Below are 16,212 nucleotides of genomic sequence, written 5' to 3' on the forward strand. Positions count from 1 at the left end.
CTTCCTCTCCCACATGTCCACAAAGGCTCACTCACAACCCTTCCCATCCCCTTAACCTCTGTAAGAAACTCAGCCTCAGGGATTACCATGGCTTTGTGGCTTCCCTAAAACAATCATCTCTGCCTAGCAGGTCCAGATCACAAGGGATAGGCTATAATGAACCTATAAACACTCCTGCAGCTCAGTGGGTATCTGAGACATTGATGTGCTGTGGACTGATGTTAGGTCACAGTGAGTAGAGTAGTGAGAAACACCCTGAATGGGATTAGAATACTTCACCACTTAACTCACAGTGAGCCCCTGAACAAGCCATTCCAATCTTTTGGCCTAGATGATCTCTGAGGGTCCCTCAAGATCTACTAGTTTGGGTTTCTGGTTCAAGAGGCTCCTCCAGGGCTATGACAACCTGATTTGCTGCTGTCACTGCTTTCTCTAGTATCCCTTGAAGAATGCCTGTCAAGTCACTTAACTGTCTAAGAGAGGCCACCAATGTCCCAGGGACATCACTCACAATAGCCTTCTAACAATGGCTCACTCTGTTCCAGCTTAATTCAAACACCATAGAAGTTGGTAGAGAGGGCAGCCAACAGAGTGGTCAGCCAGGTTCTCCGAGGCTCTTCAGACCCCAACTCAAATTGATAAACTATATACGTGTGGTTCAAGGCTCCCCGATGGCTGAATCCATGGGACCATTGCCCCCTTTCACCAGGAGCCAGTCCCCTTGGAGTACCTCTCTGGGCCTGGTTAGCCAGGGATTCCTCTTGCCCTTCTTTTCCTGTGTTTCATCAGATGCAGACATGGCCAGCACTTTTGGCTGCACTCATAAGTATGAACTCACCTGCGCATTCATTGTCTAGAACAGAGATTGGCTAACTTTTTCTGTAAAGGGCCAGATAGTAAATATTTTCGATTTTGTAGGCCACACAGTGTCTGTCAACTCATCAACCACTCAACTCTGCCATCATAGCATGGAGCCAAAACCACTTACCGAATAAGTGTGGCTGTATTCTAATAAAACTTCATCTACAAAAACAGGTCGGGGGGAATTCCCTGGTGGTCCAGTGGTTAAGACTCCACACTCCCAATGCAGGGGGCCCAGGTTCACTCCCTGGTCAGGGAACTAGATCCGGCATGCTGCAACTAAGAGCCCACAGGCCAAAACTGAAGATCCCGCACACGGCAACGAAGATCCCATGGGCTGCAACTAAGATCTGGCACAGCCAAATAAATAAATAGTAAAAAAAAAAAAAAAAAAAAAGCAGGTCAGGGGCCAGACTTGGCCCAAGGGCTGAGGCTGGAACTGGTTATTTGGCTCTTCAGTAGGGGCATCTGATTTATGGAACTAAGTTGGATCCCTTTGTGGGTGTCCCTTTTGTTGGTATAATCTTGCATGGCTAGATCATTAACAGTGACATCTATGGTTAGATTAGGACACAAGCTGCCTGAAGACATTTAAGGTCAACTAAACTAGTACCAAGTCCCCATACATTGGCTGACATTTTATTTTGTGTGTCAACAGATTATTGCTACTCTTGATCACCACTTGCCAAGGGCGTTCTCCCCGAAGGCAAAATTCTCAGGGACTAGAGCATTATGATACTGTCTAAGCTGAGTGCGTTGTTGTTGGGCTGAATTTCAGCAATGACCTAAGTGATTCCAGTTCCAGATGGTCACCATATGTGCTAGTACATGTGTGCTAATAGCCTGTGTTAGAAGTAGAAAAAGTTTCCATTGACCCTCCCTATTTCTATCTTCGGTCCCCAGAGCAGCCCAGGCCCCAGCTTCCTGTGGTTTCTGTGACATATTGCTGAGATCAGTTCAGAGCAGTGAGGAGAGCGGGCAGGATAGTATTGTGGAAGGAGCACAAAGTTTGGAGCTGGGTCCATATTTCAGCTTCGTTCATCATTTCAGGTTCTACATCTGTAATGTGGGATGATAATGCTGATACCCACTACACAGGACTGTTAGAGGATGATGTGACATAAAGGCTGTGAAAGTACTTTGGGAAGGAAAATTTAGTTATTATTGTTGTTACCTCATCAGGTGGTGACAAGCCTAGCCCCGCCCTGCTCCCAACTGTCATTCTTCAGGGATGTTTTCTAACTGTTACACAGAGCGGTTGGGAAAGAAGACTCTCAAGCTGAGACATGATGAGTGTCTGTCAAATGGCCTCTCTTGCACACATTCTGATTGGCCTTCAAATGATGGCAAAAATAGAACCTCCTCTCTATCTGCAGAACTTTGGTAGACATGCATTGAAGTGTCTTCCCAAGCAGTAGCTCATTTATTCTCACTGCAGCCCTTTAAGGAAAGCAGAATAAGTACTATCGCATCCATTTTTCAGATAATAAAACTGAGGGAAACAGCCATTAAATGAGTATGCAGCAGGCACCCATCTGTTTGCCAGAGCCTGGACCTAGAACCAGGTCTCTTGAACCTAAGCTAGGCATTCCACAAGGTTCTGAGCTTTTTCTCTCACAAAAAGAAAATCCCTTCTGGGATTTCTCCCAGTTCTATTTTTCATTAAAAAGATGAGTTTGGAACACAACTTAAGATGCTATACATCTGGCCCTTCCTGTAGTGTTTGTCACCCTGCTTCTTGTCAATGTCTTACCTAGAAACTACATTTAACCCAAAAGAGGCTGATAAAGGTTTGTGGAAGTAGGGAGAAGGAGAAGAGAAGCAATTGCTCTCATCACTAAAATAAATGCCAAAAAGAAAAACCTATCTAATTCGGAGCTTATCTAGTCTTTCACAGAGAGAAAAAAAATAAAAGCAAGATCCTGGTTTAGTTGTGTGTTCTCCCAAGCATTGATTTTTGTCTGAGAGCTCTGAAAATGTCTACGAGGTCATAACAGAAGCCTTAACAGCATGCCTCCACCTCTCATAAAGCTTTATGATGAGCCAGTGTCTCTCTGGTTCCCAAAATAACGTGCGTTAGTCACATCTAGAAAAATAATAGTGTCCTGCCTACTGGCAAAACCAGAAGCGATGCTGAGGAGACAACAGCACTCCAGGTGGACCCAGGTCAGCACAGTACACAGCTGTTGTCTTCTTAGCAATTAATACGTTTCAAGTGTGGGTCAGTTTGCATCCCATTTTAACATCTTAGAACTGGATTTCATACTTAGACTAACACTATAGAAGGACATAGATCCCAGGAACTAATCTATTGTTTATATGTAATATGTATATGTGTGTGTGTATGTGTATATATATGTAAAATTTTTATTAATATTATTTATTCAACTTTTGAGTAGGCTATAGATTCACATGCTCAAACACCATATAAAAACATATAAATGAGAAGACTCCTCCTCGTCCTTTTCCCTAGGCTCCCCTCCTCATAGGTAACCATCGTTATTAGTGTATTCCATCCAGTCTAAGACATCATCAATTTTAAGATGCATCATTATTTCATGTACCATTAACAAAGATAATACAGCTAATTACATTCTCAAATGCAATGTAATGGAAGATACATTCCTATTTCACAGGTGTCAAAATGAGAAAAAATGTATACCTTAGAATCAATGAAGTATGGTTGTCTCCCTGTGTATGTTTCCTAATTTCCTTATGCAAATACAAGCAAATATGAGCATAGATGTCAGTTCTACATCCTAAACATAGCAACGAGTATGTAATGGTCTCCTCATTGCTTTTTTCACTTTAAAGTGTATCTTGGTGATCTGATTGTATCCATATACAGAGATGGCCCTCGTTCATTTTTATGGCTGCATAGTATTCTATTGGGTAGATGTGATATAATTTATTTAACCAGTTCTCAATTGTTGGACATTTTGTGTTGTGTCTAATTTTGTGCTATTTCAAATAACGCTACAATGAATAGCCTTGCATGTACATCATTTTGTAAGAGCAAGTATTTCTATAGCATAGGGTACTAAAGTTAAACAAGTGGGCAAAATAGAATAGGCATTTGTAATTTTGACGGATATTGCCAAATTGTCTGCCACGGGGGATCACACCAAATTTACCCTCCCACAGTTAAGGTATGAGCATGCCTGTTGTCACAGCTTGGCCAATAGACACTTGGTAGGCTATTGTTGTTATTTTTCATAAATCTGATAGATTTATGAAAGGATACTTCTGTAGAGTTTTAGTTCATATTTCTCGTATTATGAGCACAGTTGAGCATCTTTTCATAACTTTTAGAGACATTTCTATTTCCTTTTCTGGGAACTATCTGTATCCTTTGTCCATTTCCTATTAGGTTGTTGTTCTTATCAATTATTTTTTTCAGGGACATTTGTATTTTGTGATTTGGTTGACAACTTTTCTCCTAATTTGTCCACATTTATTTGTTTATTTATTTAACTTTGTTTATTGTACTTTTTGCCATGCAGAGAGTTTAGTCTGATTTTCATGTAACTAAGTTTATCACCTTTTTCTTTTATGGATTACAGTTTCCAAGTCATACTTAGAAAGGCCTTGCTTACTCCAAGATTATAAGAGAATTTCCCCATGTTTTCTGCTAGTAATCATTAAGATTTCATCTTTTTGCATTTGAATCTTGGATCAAATTTGAGATTTGCCCTGTTATATGGTATGAGGACTGGATTCCTTTTAATATTATCTAGATGGTTAACCAGTTGTCCCAATATCATTTATTAATCAGACCTGCTTTTCCCACAACAGCTGGAGATGCCACCTTTATAACCAAATTACTATATGTATTTGGCTCCATCTCTAGAATTTCTAATCTGTTCCATTGGTCTCGGGTCTGCCTATTTATAAACTACCCACATTTTAAATTAAATTCAGTAATAATTTCAGATGTGTGGTCTGAAGTCTCTCTTAAGGACTGTTCACTCTTAAAGCCCCTACCTGAAAACCCATTTTTGATACCACCTGTCCTGTTTTACAAAGTATACAATAAAAAACCGCCAGAACTGCTCTATTCAATGAAGGACTCCAGGGAGCGCTTGGTGACATGACACAGCTGCTGTTTGATAGAACAGCAATATTGATCATTACAGATGTATTGCTTACACCTCCAAAGGTACTTACACACCAGAACCCTGTATAGGAACGGCCAATGCCACTTAGCAACAAAGTTCATTGCTCAAACACTCCAGGCACTATGCAGCCCTCCTTCTGCAGACTAAGTTCTACTTTGCTCTACCCAACCTATCTTTCACATATCACCTTCTTCCTCTTACTTCTTAGAGCCTCCATTCTGAATTCTCATCCTCCCCTCACACTCTCATCTGGCCCTTGAGATATGATGTCTGTTTTTGCCTTCCAGGTCACAATGACTTGTCAGTTCTACATCCTAAATATACTTCAATACCACCCTCCTCTCACTATCTCCATTACCAATATCCTGGTCCAAATCACCAACATCTCTCTTCTGGACATAGCCTCCCTCCTAACTGGCCTTCCTGCCTCCAGTCTTATCCTCTCTAATCCAGGCTCCATATGACAGACAGTGATATTTTCAAAGCACAGATCTGATCATGTCACTGTATTGCTTTAAAACCTTTCAATGGCTGCCCATTGTTTAGGATTACAACCAACATCCTTAACATGGCTATATAAGATTCCGTGTGATCTGGTCCCTGATGACCTCTTCACCCTCATCTTACATCATACCCTGCTTCACTCCCTCTGCTTCAGCCACACTAGGGTCCTTCCAGTTCTACAAACACATTTTGCACGTGCTGTTCCCGCTACTTGGAATGTTCTTCCTCCTATTTTTTTTAACCTATTTATTTTTCAGATCTTAGCTCAAGCACCACTTTCTCAGTGTTTTCAATTTTTAATCTCCTGATGTCACGTCTTTTCCTTTATAGTGCTTATCTCAGTTCATAACGAGACATTTACCTGTATTGTTATTTGGTTAATACATGTCTTTCACAAGCACCATAAGGGCAGTACCACCTTCCTTCCCTTACCCCGATATCTAGCAGGTTATCCTGCCCAGCACACAGCAGGGTGCCACAAAGTACTGAGTCTATTAAATCCATGTTTGTTTCCAATATAGTATTTTAACTTACCATTGAATAGCCACTTATTCATGGATGGCTTTGACACTTCCAGATATACATAACCCAGAGTAGAAGAAAGAAAGCAGGATCAAAGTTTTTCCACAGAAAACATTGCTTGTGACTTCCTTCTGCATGTGGTCAACAAGCAGACATCCAATCTGGAAGCAAAAGAATCTGGTTAAATAGATTCTGTCCGCATAGGATTCACGGACCAGAACATGGGCCTGGCCAGCGATCTAAATGATAGTAGATCTCCAGGGGTTTTTGGTACTTTGGCTTAGTTACCAAAAGACCTACAGGTAGCTCCAGTTGCAGCCCCTCTTCCCAGCTTCCCTATCAGCCTTGTATTCACTTCTTTCCTCCTCATCAAAGCCACCATTTTGTCCAGAACAATAGGACTTCTAAGATATCAAACATGCTGTTTCCTCATAAATACTTAGCCCCTCAATCCTAAGACTATAGCTTGGAACAGCTAAGTTCCAAGGCAAGCAAGGGATGGAAGGACTGTATAGATTTTTGCATTCAGTACATGAGAACTTTAAACTCTCACTGGTGGACTACAAAATAGTTCCGAATGATCTTGGATTTTGATATTTGTGTCCTTGTGTGGTCCCCTCCCATGTTGAATCAGAGCTGGTGTATACAGACAATAGAATACAGCAGATATGACACTGTGTGACTTACATAGAAGTCATAAAGGCATTATAGATTCTACCTTGGTCTGTTGGATCCCTGGCTCTGGGAAAGGCAGCCACCATGTCATGAGGACACTCAAGCAGCCCTGTGGAGTAACGCATATTGAGAAGAACTTTGGTTACAAAACCAGCTTACCAGCCACGTCAGTAAGCTCTACTGGATGGCTGCGGCCCCAGCTGACACATAAGTGCAACCTCATGAGAGATCTTGAGTTAAAAACCATGCAAATGAGCCACTCTTGACTTGCTGACCCGTAGAAACTATGAGCAGTAATAAACAATTCTTGTTATTTTAAGCCACTAAGCTTTGGAGTGGCTTGTTATGCAACCTTAGATACAGGCCATAAGGTCAAAGACAGAAGCCCAATGTCTGGTCTGTGTCTTCAATGTTCTGGACACACGGCCTTTCCCCCTCTTATTTATACCTTTTCTCTTTCTCTTCCAGTGAACCACTCTACTTAAGAAGGAATTTATGTTCTTCATCTGGGCTTCCTTTATTATACACACATGCTTCTGCACTGGTCTATATATGTGCAATAGAGCATCGTGGTGAATACAATTGGCTTTGGAGATAGAGAGCCTTAGTTTAAATTCCTGCTCTGCCATTTACTACAAGTATGACCTTGGGCAAATGATCTAATCTCCGTATGCCTTAATTTTCTAACCTTTAGAGTGGAAATAATGGTAGTACCTACATCACAGGCTTGTTTCCAGTGCTCAGAACAGGCCTGCCACATAGGAAGCACTCCAAAAACAGCTGTTCTGTTATTAATATCATTCCTTCATTATTATTAGTAGTAGTAGTATTCTCATCATGCTGTGTTGATAGTGTAATTTCACATCTCATTCTCTCTCTAGACTGTGAGCTTCCTCATGGCAATGCCTTGATGCCATTTATCTCTGCCTCTTCAGCTTCCCGGCAGCACCCAGCACATGGCAGAGACCAGCCAACATTTGTATATCTTAGGAAGGCTGCCTGAGATGGGCTCTGGGCAAACTGAAGTCCAGATACTTGAGCCACAGAGGAACAGAACAGAGATGCTGTGTGTAGTCCAAGGATGGGGCTGAAGAAAACACAGGGCAGAGCCAGGAATGAGGGCAGAAGTTAAGGCAAGAGGTTAAGGCCCAGATGTGTGGAGGGTGCCAAGTTGTCCAGGTCCTTGCATGGGAGCATCTACTTTCCTCTTAATGAAGGAATCTCAAATTCCCCTGCTCAGCCCTCAACCTTAGGTGGGATCTTCTGAATGTAAAAGGCCCTCACATTTGCTGGCATGGGTAGGGCCTTGGACAAGTCTCCTAAACTCACTAAGCCTTGGTTTCTCCATCTGTAGACTGAGGATAATAATAATCGCTCTTAAAACTCAAGAATGCTGAGGGTTAAACGTGATTAAGCTAGTAAAGCGCTTAGTGCTCTAACAGGCACAGACAGAGAGCCCAGTAAATGTTGACCACTCTTTGCTTGGTGAAAAAGTCTTAGTGAATACAGTCTTTCATTTGCTGGTGTTGTGATGCCAAAGAATGTCGACGATTCTCAAGCTTTTCTGCCTCCTTTGCAGAAAGAACCAAGGCGCACACATGCGCGCGCACGTGAGGAAACACACACACACACAGACACACACCCTTCCTTCTGGAAGAGGTTAACTATTGTGACCAGTACAATTAGCCCCTTTCCATCTGATAACAACCCCATCGAAGGAATTCACAACCGTTAATTAGAGGCGCCCGGCAATCTTAGGAGGGAAGAAAATTATCGCTCAGACGCTACCCGCGTCTGAACTGAGTTGCTCTGGGGTAACCTCAGTCACAGAGCCTGGGCCTGAGCAGGGACAGAACAGGATGGAGCCTGCCAGCCACCAGCACCTCCACACTGCCTTTCCCTCTTCAAGGCTCCAGGGGGCTGACTGGAGGCCCTGCAGTTGTAAGTTCATTATTAAATCATTTCTCACGGAAAGAAGAAAAGGACTCGAAGCTCCACACACCGTGCTTTTTAAAATGCTAGTCTCTCTTCAACAGAAATTGAATTCACTGATGTAGCCCAGGGAAAAGCCAGCTCCTTCCTCCCCTCCAAATGACTCTTTCAGGGTAATATAGCAGTTAAACCTTCAGGTACATAATAGCACGCCGGTCTATTAGCTGAGGCGATTTTATTCTTCAGCCTGCAGCTTCTTGCCTGACAGTTGTCACCTAGACAACCATGTCTCCATGAACTCCAGAGGAGACTGGGGGGTGTCCTCTGAGGAGACAGCCAGCCTGATACATCAAATCTTCTGGTGCGAAGGAACCATTCTTGGCTTTGCGATGTGGAACACACTAAATAATGCATTCAACTGTTGTCTAGTCATCTTTTCCATCGCCACCACCGCAGGCCCCTCCTTGCCTGTGACCTTGAAATGCTCCCTCGGCTTCAGGCCTTCCCATTCTCCTGTTATCAGCAAATCTGGTTTGGTGTGAGTGTGAGTGTGAGTGTGTGAGTGTGTGTGTGTGCGTGTGTGTGGTTAACAACTTTCCAAGCTTGAAGCTTCCTAGCTATGCTTTTTATTTTCAAACAAAAGAATGGCAAAGGCAGAAAGTTCTCTGTACCAACGTGTAAGGAGACTCTAACCAGACAAGCCCTGGCAGCTCCCGTGACTTAATGAGGAGGAGCCGTCATGGTCATGGTCGTGGTCATGGCCGGTCCCTACCTGGGAAGGGCTGAGCCCCAAGGCAGGAAGGGAGAGCCGCCCCTCCTGGTGTAAAACCACAAACAGCTCCGAGCTGGAAAAATCAAGGAGCGAGGAGAGCAAAGGGGCAATTATGGAACAAAGGGCCAAAGTCGCACTTTCCTCACACCAGGAAGCAGTGTGGCATGTGGGTTGTGGGCATCAGTCACCAGCGGTGGGCCCTTCCGGGACTGGGAAGAGAAAGTCTGGAGGGCCTGTGGAGGCAGCCTCGAGGTACGCAGTGAGGTCTGCACGCCTTGAACATCACAAGCGAGGGGCGGGTGACTCACTAGGTGTGGACCCGTGTGCTGTTGAGGAATCCATCCTAACTGACAAATACTGAGTGCCTGTGTGTTTTCCTGCGCTCCCTTCTAGACCCTGGGGATAGAGCACTAAACCTACCGGCCAAAGATCCCCGCCTCCTGGAGCGCACACAGTAGTGGAGCACATGTTGCCGAATGTTATTTTTAGATCATCAAATTGTCAGTTAAGGGTTTCCTGGAAGTGCTTGCAAGACGAAGACTCTGGGGGAAGAATGCTGATTGTAATATATTAATCCATCCTAAGCATCGCACATGTCAAACAAGTTGTCTTGTGAGTTCTTAACCTGGGTCTGCATGGCTACCAAGGCTCCACAAGCTAGACCTTGCCCTTGTCTTGTACAGCCGTAGTGGCCACACTGTCTGCCCAGGGTCCTTGTGCGTGGGAGTCACTCAGCGGTGTGTTGGAGCCAGCTCATACACTCTCATGAGGACTGACTGCACGCATCTCTTTCCAGCCCCACGCTTAGTGACATCATGTCACTAGTTTGAAATTAGTTGTGCTGGGAATATCTCCACCATGGAAATCAGCTATATGTCGGGGCCTTTGGTTTTTGTTTGTTTGTTTGTTTGTTTAAAAGCTGGTTTATCAGCATACTTCTAGAACCACCCCTCTCTCAGGTCCCCCATATTCTGCTTGGTCCATGATGTTTGGGTAGGATGACACCATCCTCCCCAACACAACACGTGACCTGAGTCCGCTCAGCCAGAATGCTCCATCCTCCTGGTCACATCATCTGGTACAGGGATGAGCACGTGACGCACAGCAGACCAATCAAAGCCTTCTTCAACATTTTCACCAGAGTTGTTAGAAAAAATGCTCTTCTCCTCTGAGATCACGAGGAATAAGGATCACGTAAGCCTAGAGTTGCCATCTTTTCCAGTCTCTTCTCATCCAGCCAGACAAGAAGGCCAACACAGAAAAGAGCAGAAGGAAGAGATGCATAGAAGGCAGAGCCCTGACAGCATTGCTTGTGCACCCGGAGTTAATATTACTTTTTGCTGCTGTTGTTCTTAAGCTAGGTTGAGCTGGAATTTTGTCACTTGCAACAAAAAGAATCCTAATTCCAATATGTCTTCCCTCAGACCCTCCTCCTCCATAAACTGGCCCAGCTCTTAAGCAAAGAGCAGCAGATGATGTCAGTGTCCTGCTCCTGTCCCCTTGGCACTCACTGTCCCCCTGTAGCCTGATGCCTTCTTACTGTAAGCAAATGAGATGCTCTCAGCCCATAGGTGGGAGAGGCCAGAGTGCTGGGGAGGTAACTCACATAGGCGCAGCGCTAAGCCAGTAACTAACAGGAGATGGTGGATAAATATCCCAGCTTCCCCACCCTTGGGTGGGACTTGGAGGCATGTTCCATATCACCTCCCTGAGGTCCCCAGCAGGACTGTCGCCTACAGTGGTAACCAGTTTTGACACTGTGAGTTAGTTTCCTTCTCTTCTCTGTCTCCCTTCTCCACCCCTTAGTGATACTTCCTGCAATCACCTCCCAAAGAAACTACATGCACTCAAATCCTTGTCACAGAGTTGGCTTCTGGGGGAATCCAACCTAGAGGAGATCGACCATTGCCCCCAAATGAAATAAATATGGCTAATGACGACTACGACCCGAACCATTTTGTTCTTCTAATAGTCAACAATTGTGGTTTCTCAGCCAAAGCTGTGTTGTGTTACTTGTTTCATGTTACCCAATGCCTGGCTACAGAGTTAGTTTGCAAATGAGGAAAGAACATTGCTATTCAGAACTGAAAGTGGGGGTCATACTCCTGCTTTTTGGCCATTATCCCAAACTCTGATTTGGGTTTGGTCTACATTTGGTTTTTGGCTATGAAATAATAAGATCCGGACACACCCAGAGGTTTTCTTTGGGGCACCAGTGCATGCTGAGCAAAGCTTTTACTGGTTTTCTCTTGTGAGAAAGTTGGGCAGCTGAAGATACGATCGCATGAAAACAGCTCCCTCCCTTCCGCATGGTTGGATCACACTTACCACAGGCTGGTGGAGACATCTCAGCTCAGAAACCCATAATTGTTGGGTAAGTCAGGCCCAGAGTGACCTTTTCCCAAAGGGAGAGGCCGACTCTCTGGGTGTGTGAAAGTTGGGAGTGCGCTTGCTCACAAAGTCAGCCAGTCCTGTGAGAACCACACCCAATCTTCCCAGGGAGGGAGGCAAGAAAATACCTGTTCCAGGCATTAGGCTGTCAAGCTTTACAACTCCCGACACCTAGATACCTGTATTTTTCCAAAGTCTTGGTTTGGGAGTAATTTCCTAACCGCTTTTTACAGCTCCTTTGGACTGGGTATGCCTCTGACTTCATGGTAGGTAGGTAGGGTGGGACTAATCAAGTAGATTTAAGTGAAAGACTTCGTGATACCAGATGAAAAGAGTCCAAATCTAAATGGCTGCACCTAATGCTTACGGGAATTAAGGATCTTTGAGGAGCAAATTTCAGAGGAGGGGTGTGGCACAGGGGAAACCTGAACTTGGAGTGCAAGTACCTGCATGTGAATTCCAGCTGTCACAGACCCTGGAGCCACACTGCCCAGGTTTAAATTCCAGCTCTACTACTTACTAGCTGTGTGACCACGGGAAAGTTAAGTAACCTCTCTGGGCCGGTTCCCTCTTCAATGAAGCAGGGATAGTAATGGTACCTGCCTTACAGGACTGATACAAGCATGAAATGAATTAATATCTCTCAAGGGTCTATAAGCCTGCCTGACACCTAGTAAGCGCCAACCTGTTTGCTTTTATTATTGGTCACAGGCTCTCTGGGCCTCAGTGTTCTCATCTGTAAGTGGAGGATTCCTACCTGACATACTGGGGGGTTTTATTAGGACAAAATGACACAACGTTATTGGAAAGGAAAATGTGGTAAAGCATAATATAAATTTAGGTTGTGGTTAAATCAGCTCAAGCTTTTGTGGCCGACCATCCTCCCCTAAAGACTGGGGCTGGGCATTTAGAGGCTTGGTTAGTCTTGACTTCCAGGGAAGGAAACAAGAGCTCAGGGAAATACATCCTCCCCTCGACAAGGGTTGGACATATGGCTAGCAGCTGGGATTTATGCAAAGCATTCTTCAAATTAGTCCAAAAGCCCCACTGTTTGGTTATTGCCCCCAGTGCAACCGTAAAACCACAGCTCACAACTGCCAGCAGGTTGTTACATCCCCAGCCTGCGCTCACCCCGGCCCCCTCTCAGCTGCCTTGCTGTGGCCACTCCAAGTTCCCTGGCCCCAGAGCCACCTGTGTGTCCTCTGGTTAACTCAATCTGCTGTCAAAAAGGAGGAAGTAATTAAATGGGGGACATGTCAGTCCCACCACAGGCCCTGGAAAAGTCAATAAAATTTAGTCACCAGAATGGGAGCTGATTTTTAACCACTCTACTATAAACCGTGACACGCACAAAAAGATGTCAGCTTCAGGCCACATAGCAACCAAGCCGGGGTTACAGCTTTCCTTCTGTGGGGCAGAAGGGAGGAAAATGAAGTACTATTTACTCCAGTGAAATGTGATGTGAAAAAATGAAGGGAAAACATCTTTGTTTCCCCCATAATTCTATACCCTGAAGAGATTAGGGGGAGGGGCATTACAATGGTGACAGGGAGACAAATGGAAAAGAGGACAGGATAAAATATTGTTACCAGACAGACCCATCGGGCTCTCGGAGACTGTGCATGAGAACGCCAGCTATTAGACAGCACTTGAATTCACAAGTTTGTTGCTTGCTTTCTGTGTCAAAACCCTCGGCCCTTCTGTTTCTCTGCTCCAGTAGCTGACGGATTTTTCTCTGCAGTCACAGGGCTCCATCCCAGAGGGGCTGTGGAGACGGGTGTGGTAGGGAGAATAAGAGCACGAAAGAACCAAGATTCTGCTTGACCTACTCTGCCTGCTTGGCTGCCCTTCCTCCTTTTGGTTCTTTTTTGCTTTCTAGATAATGAAATTTCCATGAAATCAATCTCACTGACCACTTAGTGAGAAAATTTACCTACAGCCTAGTAGGGCCAGCATCCAGATTTGGCCAAGAGAGTTTGGAGGTGGGGAGGGGAGGGGGAGGAGGTCTACAAAAAGGTTTCCTTTTCACACAGCAGAGACATCACAACAGACCCAGAGTCAGAAATATGCTGAATCACTCTTTTCCCACAGTCTTGACTTTCTTTGCAAAAAGGCCTAGGCACTCTTTTGTTACATTTCATTTTCTGGTTTTTGTTTCCCCAAAAGTCAAAGGTGACTTATGTAACAATTTTAATGAAATACTCCATGTAAAATGCAGAGTATCATACAAGGTACAATTGCCTTAAAGTTAGTAGTTAATATTTATTGAACACTTACGACTATTTTTAATCCTCACAATTTTCCTGGGCAGTAGATTCTAATATCAGACCTATTTTACAGATGAGAAGACTGAACCCCAGAGAAAGCAAGAAACATGCCCAAGGCCATGTAGCTGGACAGTGGTAGAGATAAGATTGGAACAGTCACTTAGTAATTCCTATCAGCTCTCCATGCTCACAATTGCTGACATTTATCTAATGCTGAGCAGATTCCCAAACCCTTTCATGTAAACTATCGCATTGGATACACAAACACATCTTTTGAGGCAGGAGTTCTTGTCTCTAATTTAGAGATGAGAACACAGAAATTTAGAAGGATTAAGTGATTCTTACAGTATTATAGAAGCCGAAAGTGAAGAGAGGAACTCAAACACACTTTCTGGTCTTCTTCTCACCATACCCCTGCTACCTCAGAATAATGTCTTTACATATGGCAAGCTCTCATCGGCCCTGGGAAAATCTTCAGGCTTGCTCCACAGGAAGGGCCCCCCTCCTCTGCTTCGGGAGGCAGGTGTGATGACTTCTTCATTGGCCACCTCTACCCTACTGGTAATGCACGCATACGTTCCCTGCAAGGTGGCCACACGTGGCTGTGCGGGTTGTTTGGTGAATGACCTCACTGCATCTATGGCGGCACCATTCATACTGTATTATAGTTGTGGTAGATTTACGATTTTAGTAAGATAATTTTCCAGTAGATGGCAGTAATGTGTCTTGAGGAAGGGGTGGGTGCCTTTTCCTAATTCACGCAAAGGCAATGTAAAGGCTAGTGGGACCCCTGATGGTGCCCATTTTAAATTCTTCTTACCCATAGTGGTAAGATGGCATTGATCCATCTATCCTCTTCTGGTCCCTCTTAAGACCTAGAGTGGGAAACACTCTCTGCAAGAATTTATTTATTAACATTTAACAAAATGCTTATCAGGTACCTATAATGGGACAGATATTATACAAGGTGGACCTACTGCAATGGCAAACAAAAGATACACAGTCCCTCCTCTCTTATTGAAGTTCAATAAGGGAGTAGGGAAGGCACTAGAGGTTGGTCCACTTTAACTGGCTTACCCTTTCTCTCTGGCTTGCCTCTATTCTATAGGTTGTAAACGCTAACCAGCAACAACAACTTAACTTTTTAAGACTCCTTTGCAGCTAGAAGTTGCCATGTTACCCACTTCTGGACATGAGACATAAATGGTAGTCAACTGATGCTCACTTTCCCCCTTCTCCTTTCTCTCTGGTTGAAATACAGATGTTATTCCTGAGAAGCAGCAGTCATCTTGTAAACATGAGGACTGAACATACTTGCTATAAACAGTAGAGACAGAGGAGAAAAGGAGTCTGAGTTCTGTGTGGCATGACTGAGCCATTCAATCTTTGCGGGATGTCCTGTCTTGCTGTGGGAGATAAATAAACCCTCATGTATTTAAACTATGATCAGTCAAGTTTTCTGGTACTTGCAACTGAACACTACCCTAACACAAGGAGACAGACATTAAGCAATATAGAAAAAGAAACTCAGGCACCTGACCAGGTCTGGGGGGCAAGTAAGGCTTTGCTAAGGAAATGACATTGGATCTCAATAACTAGGGGCTAGAGCCAGATGATTCTTGGTAGAGTGAAAACATCATACAAAGGCCTGGAGGTGGGAGGAAGCATAGACATTGGGAGTAGAGGCGGAAGGATGGTGTACACAAGTGGAGAGGTAAATCAGCCCCTGGGGATCAAAACTATGACCTCAACCTCTTTGCTCAGTTCATTAACCAACAGAATGGACTAACCACAGTGAGCTAACCATTCAGGCATCACCAAAGGGGAAGGAATGCAAATGGAAGTTTCCCCAGGCCTGGCTGAAGTGGAAAGGAAAACAGGGTCACTCCCGATTATTCACATCAGTGGAAGGTAAGGAGAATCCCCAAAGGGAGTCAATTTAAAAGGATTACTGGCGAATACCCAAGATGATGAGGGTCTGAATGACTGAGGAAATGATGTCAATGAAAGTAATTCCAAAGTATAAAATGAGGCCCAAATCATTATCCTCAGTTTACAGTGTACCAATGTACTGTACCACACTGCCCTTCAAGGTATAGTCTACTAAAGCTGACAAGAGAAACCCTTTCACATTCTTGCTGAGTACAAGACTCATGGCTCCGTCTTCCTG

The sequence above is a fragment of the Hippopotamus amphibius genome, chromosome X (assembly GCF_030028045.1).
Source record: "Hippopotamus amphibius kiboko isolate mHipAmp2 chromosome X, mHipAmp2.hap2, whole genome shotgun sequence".
NCBI lineage: Eukaryota > Metazoa > Chordata > Mammalia > Artiodactyla > Hippopotamidae > Hippopotamus > Hippopotamus amphibius.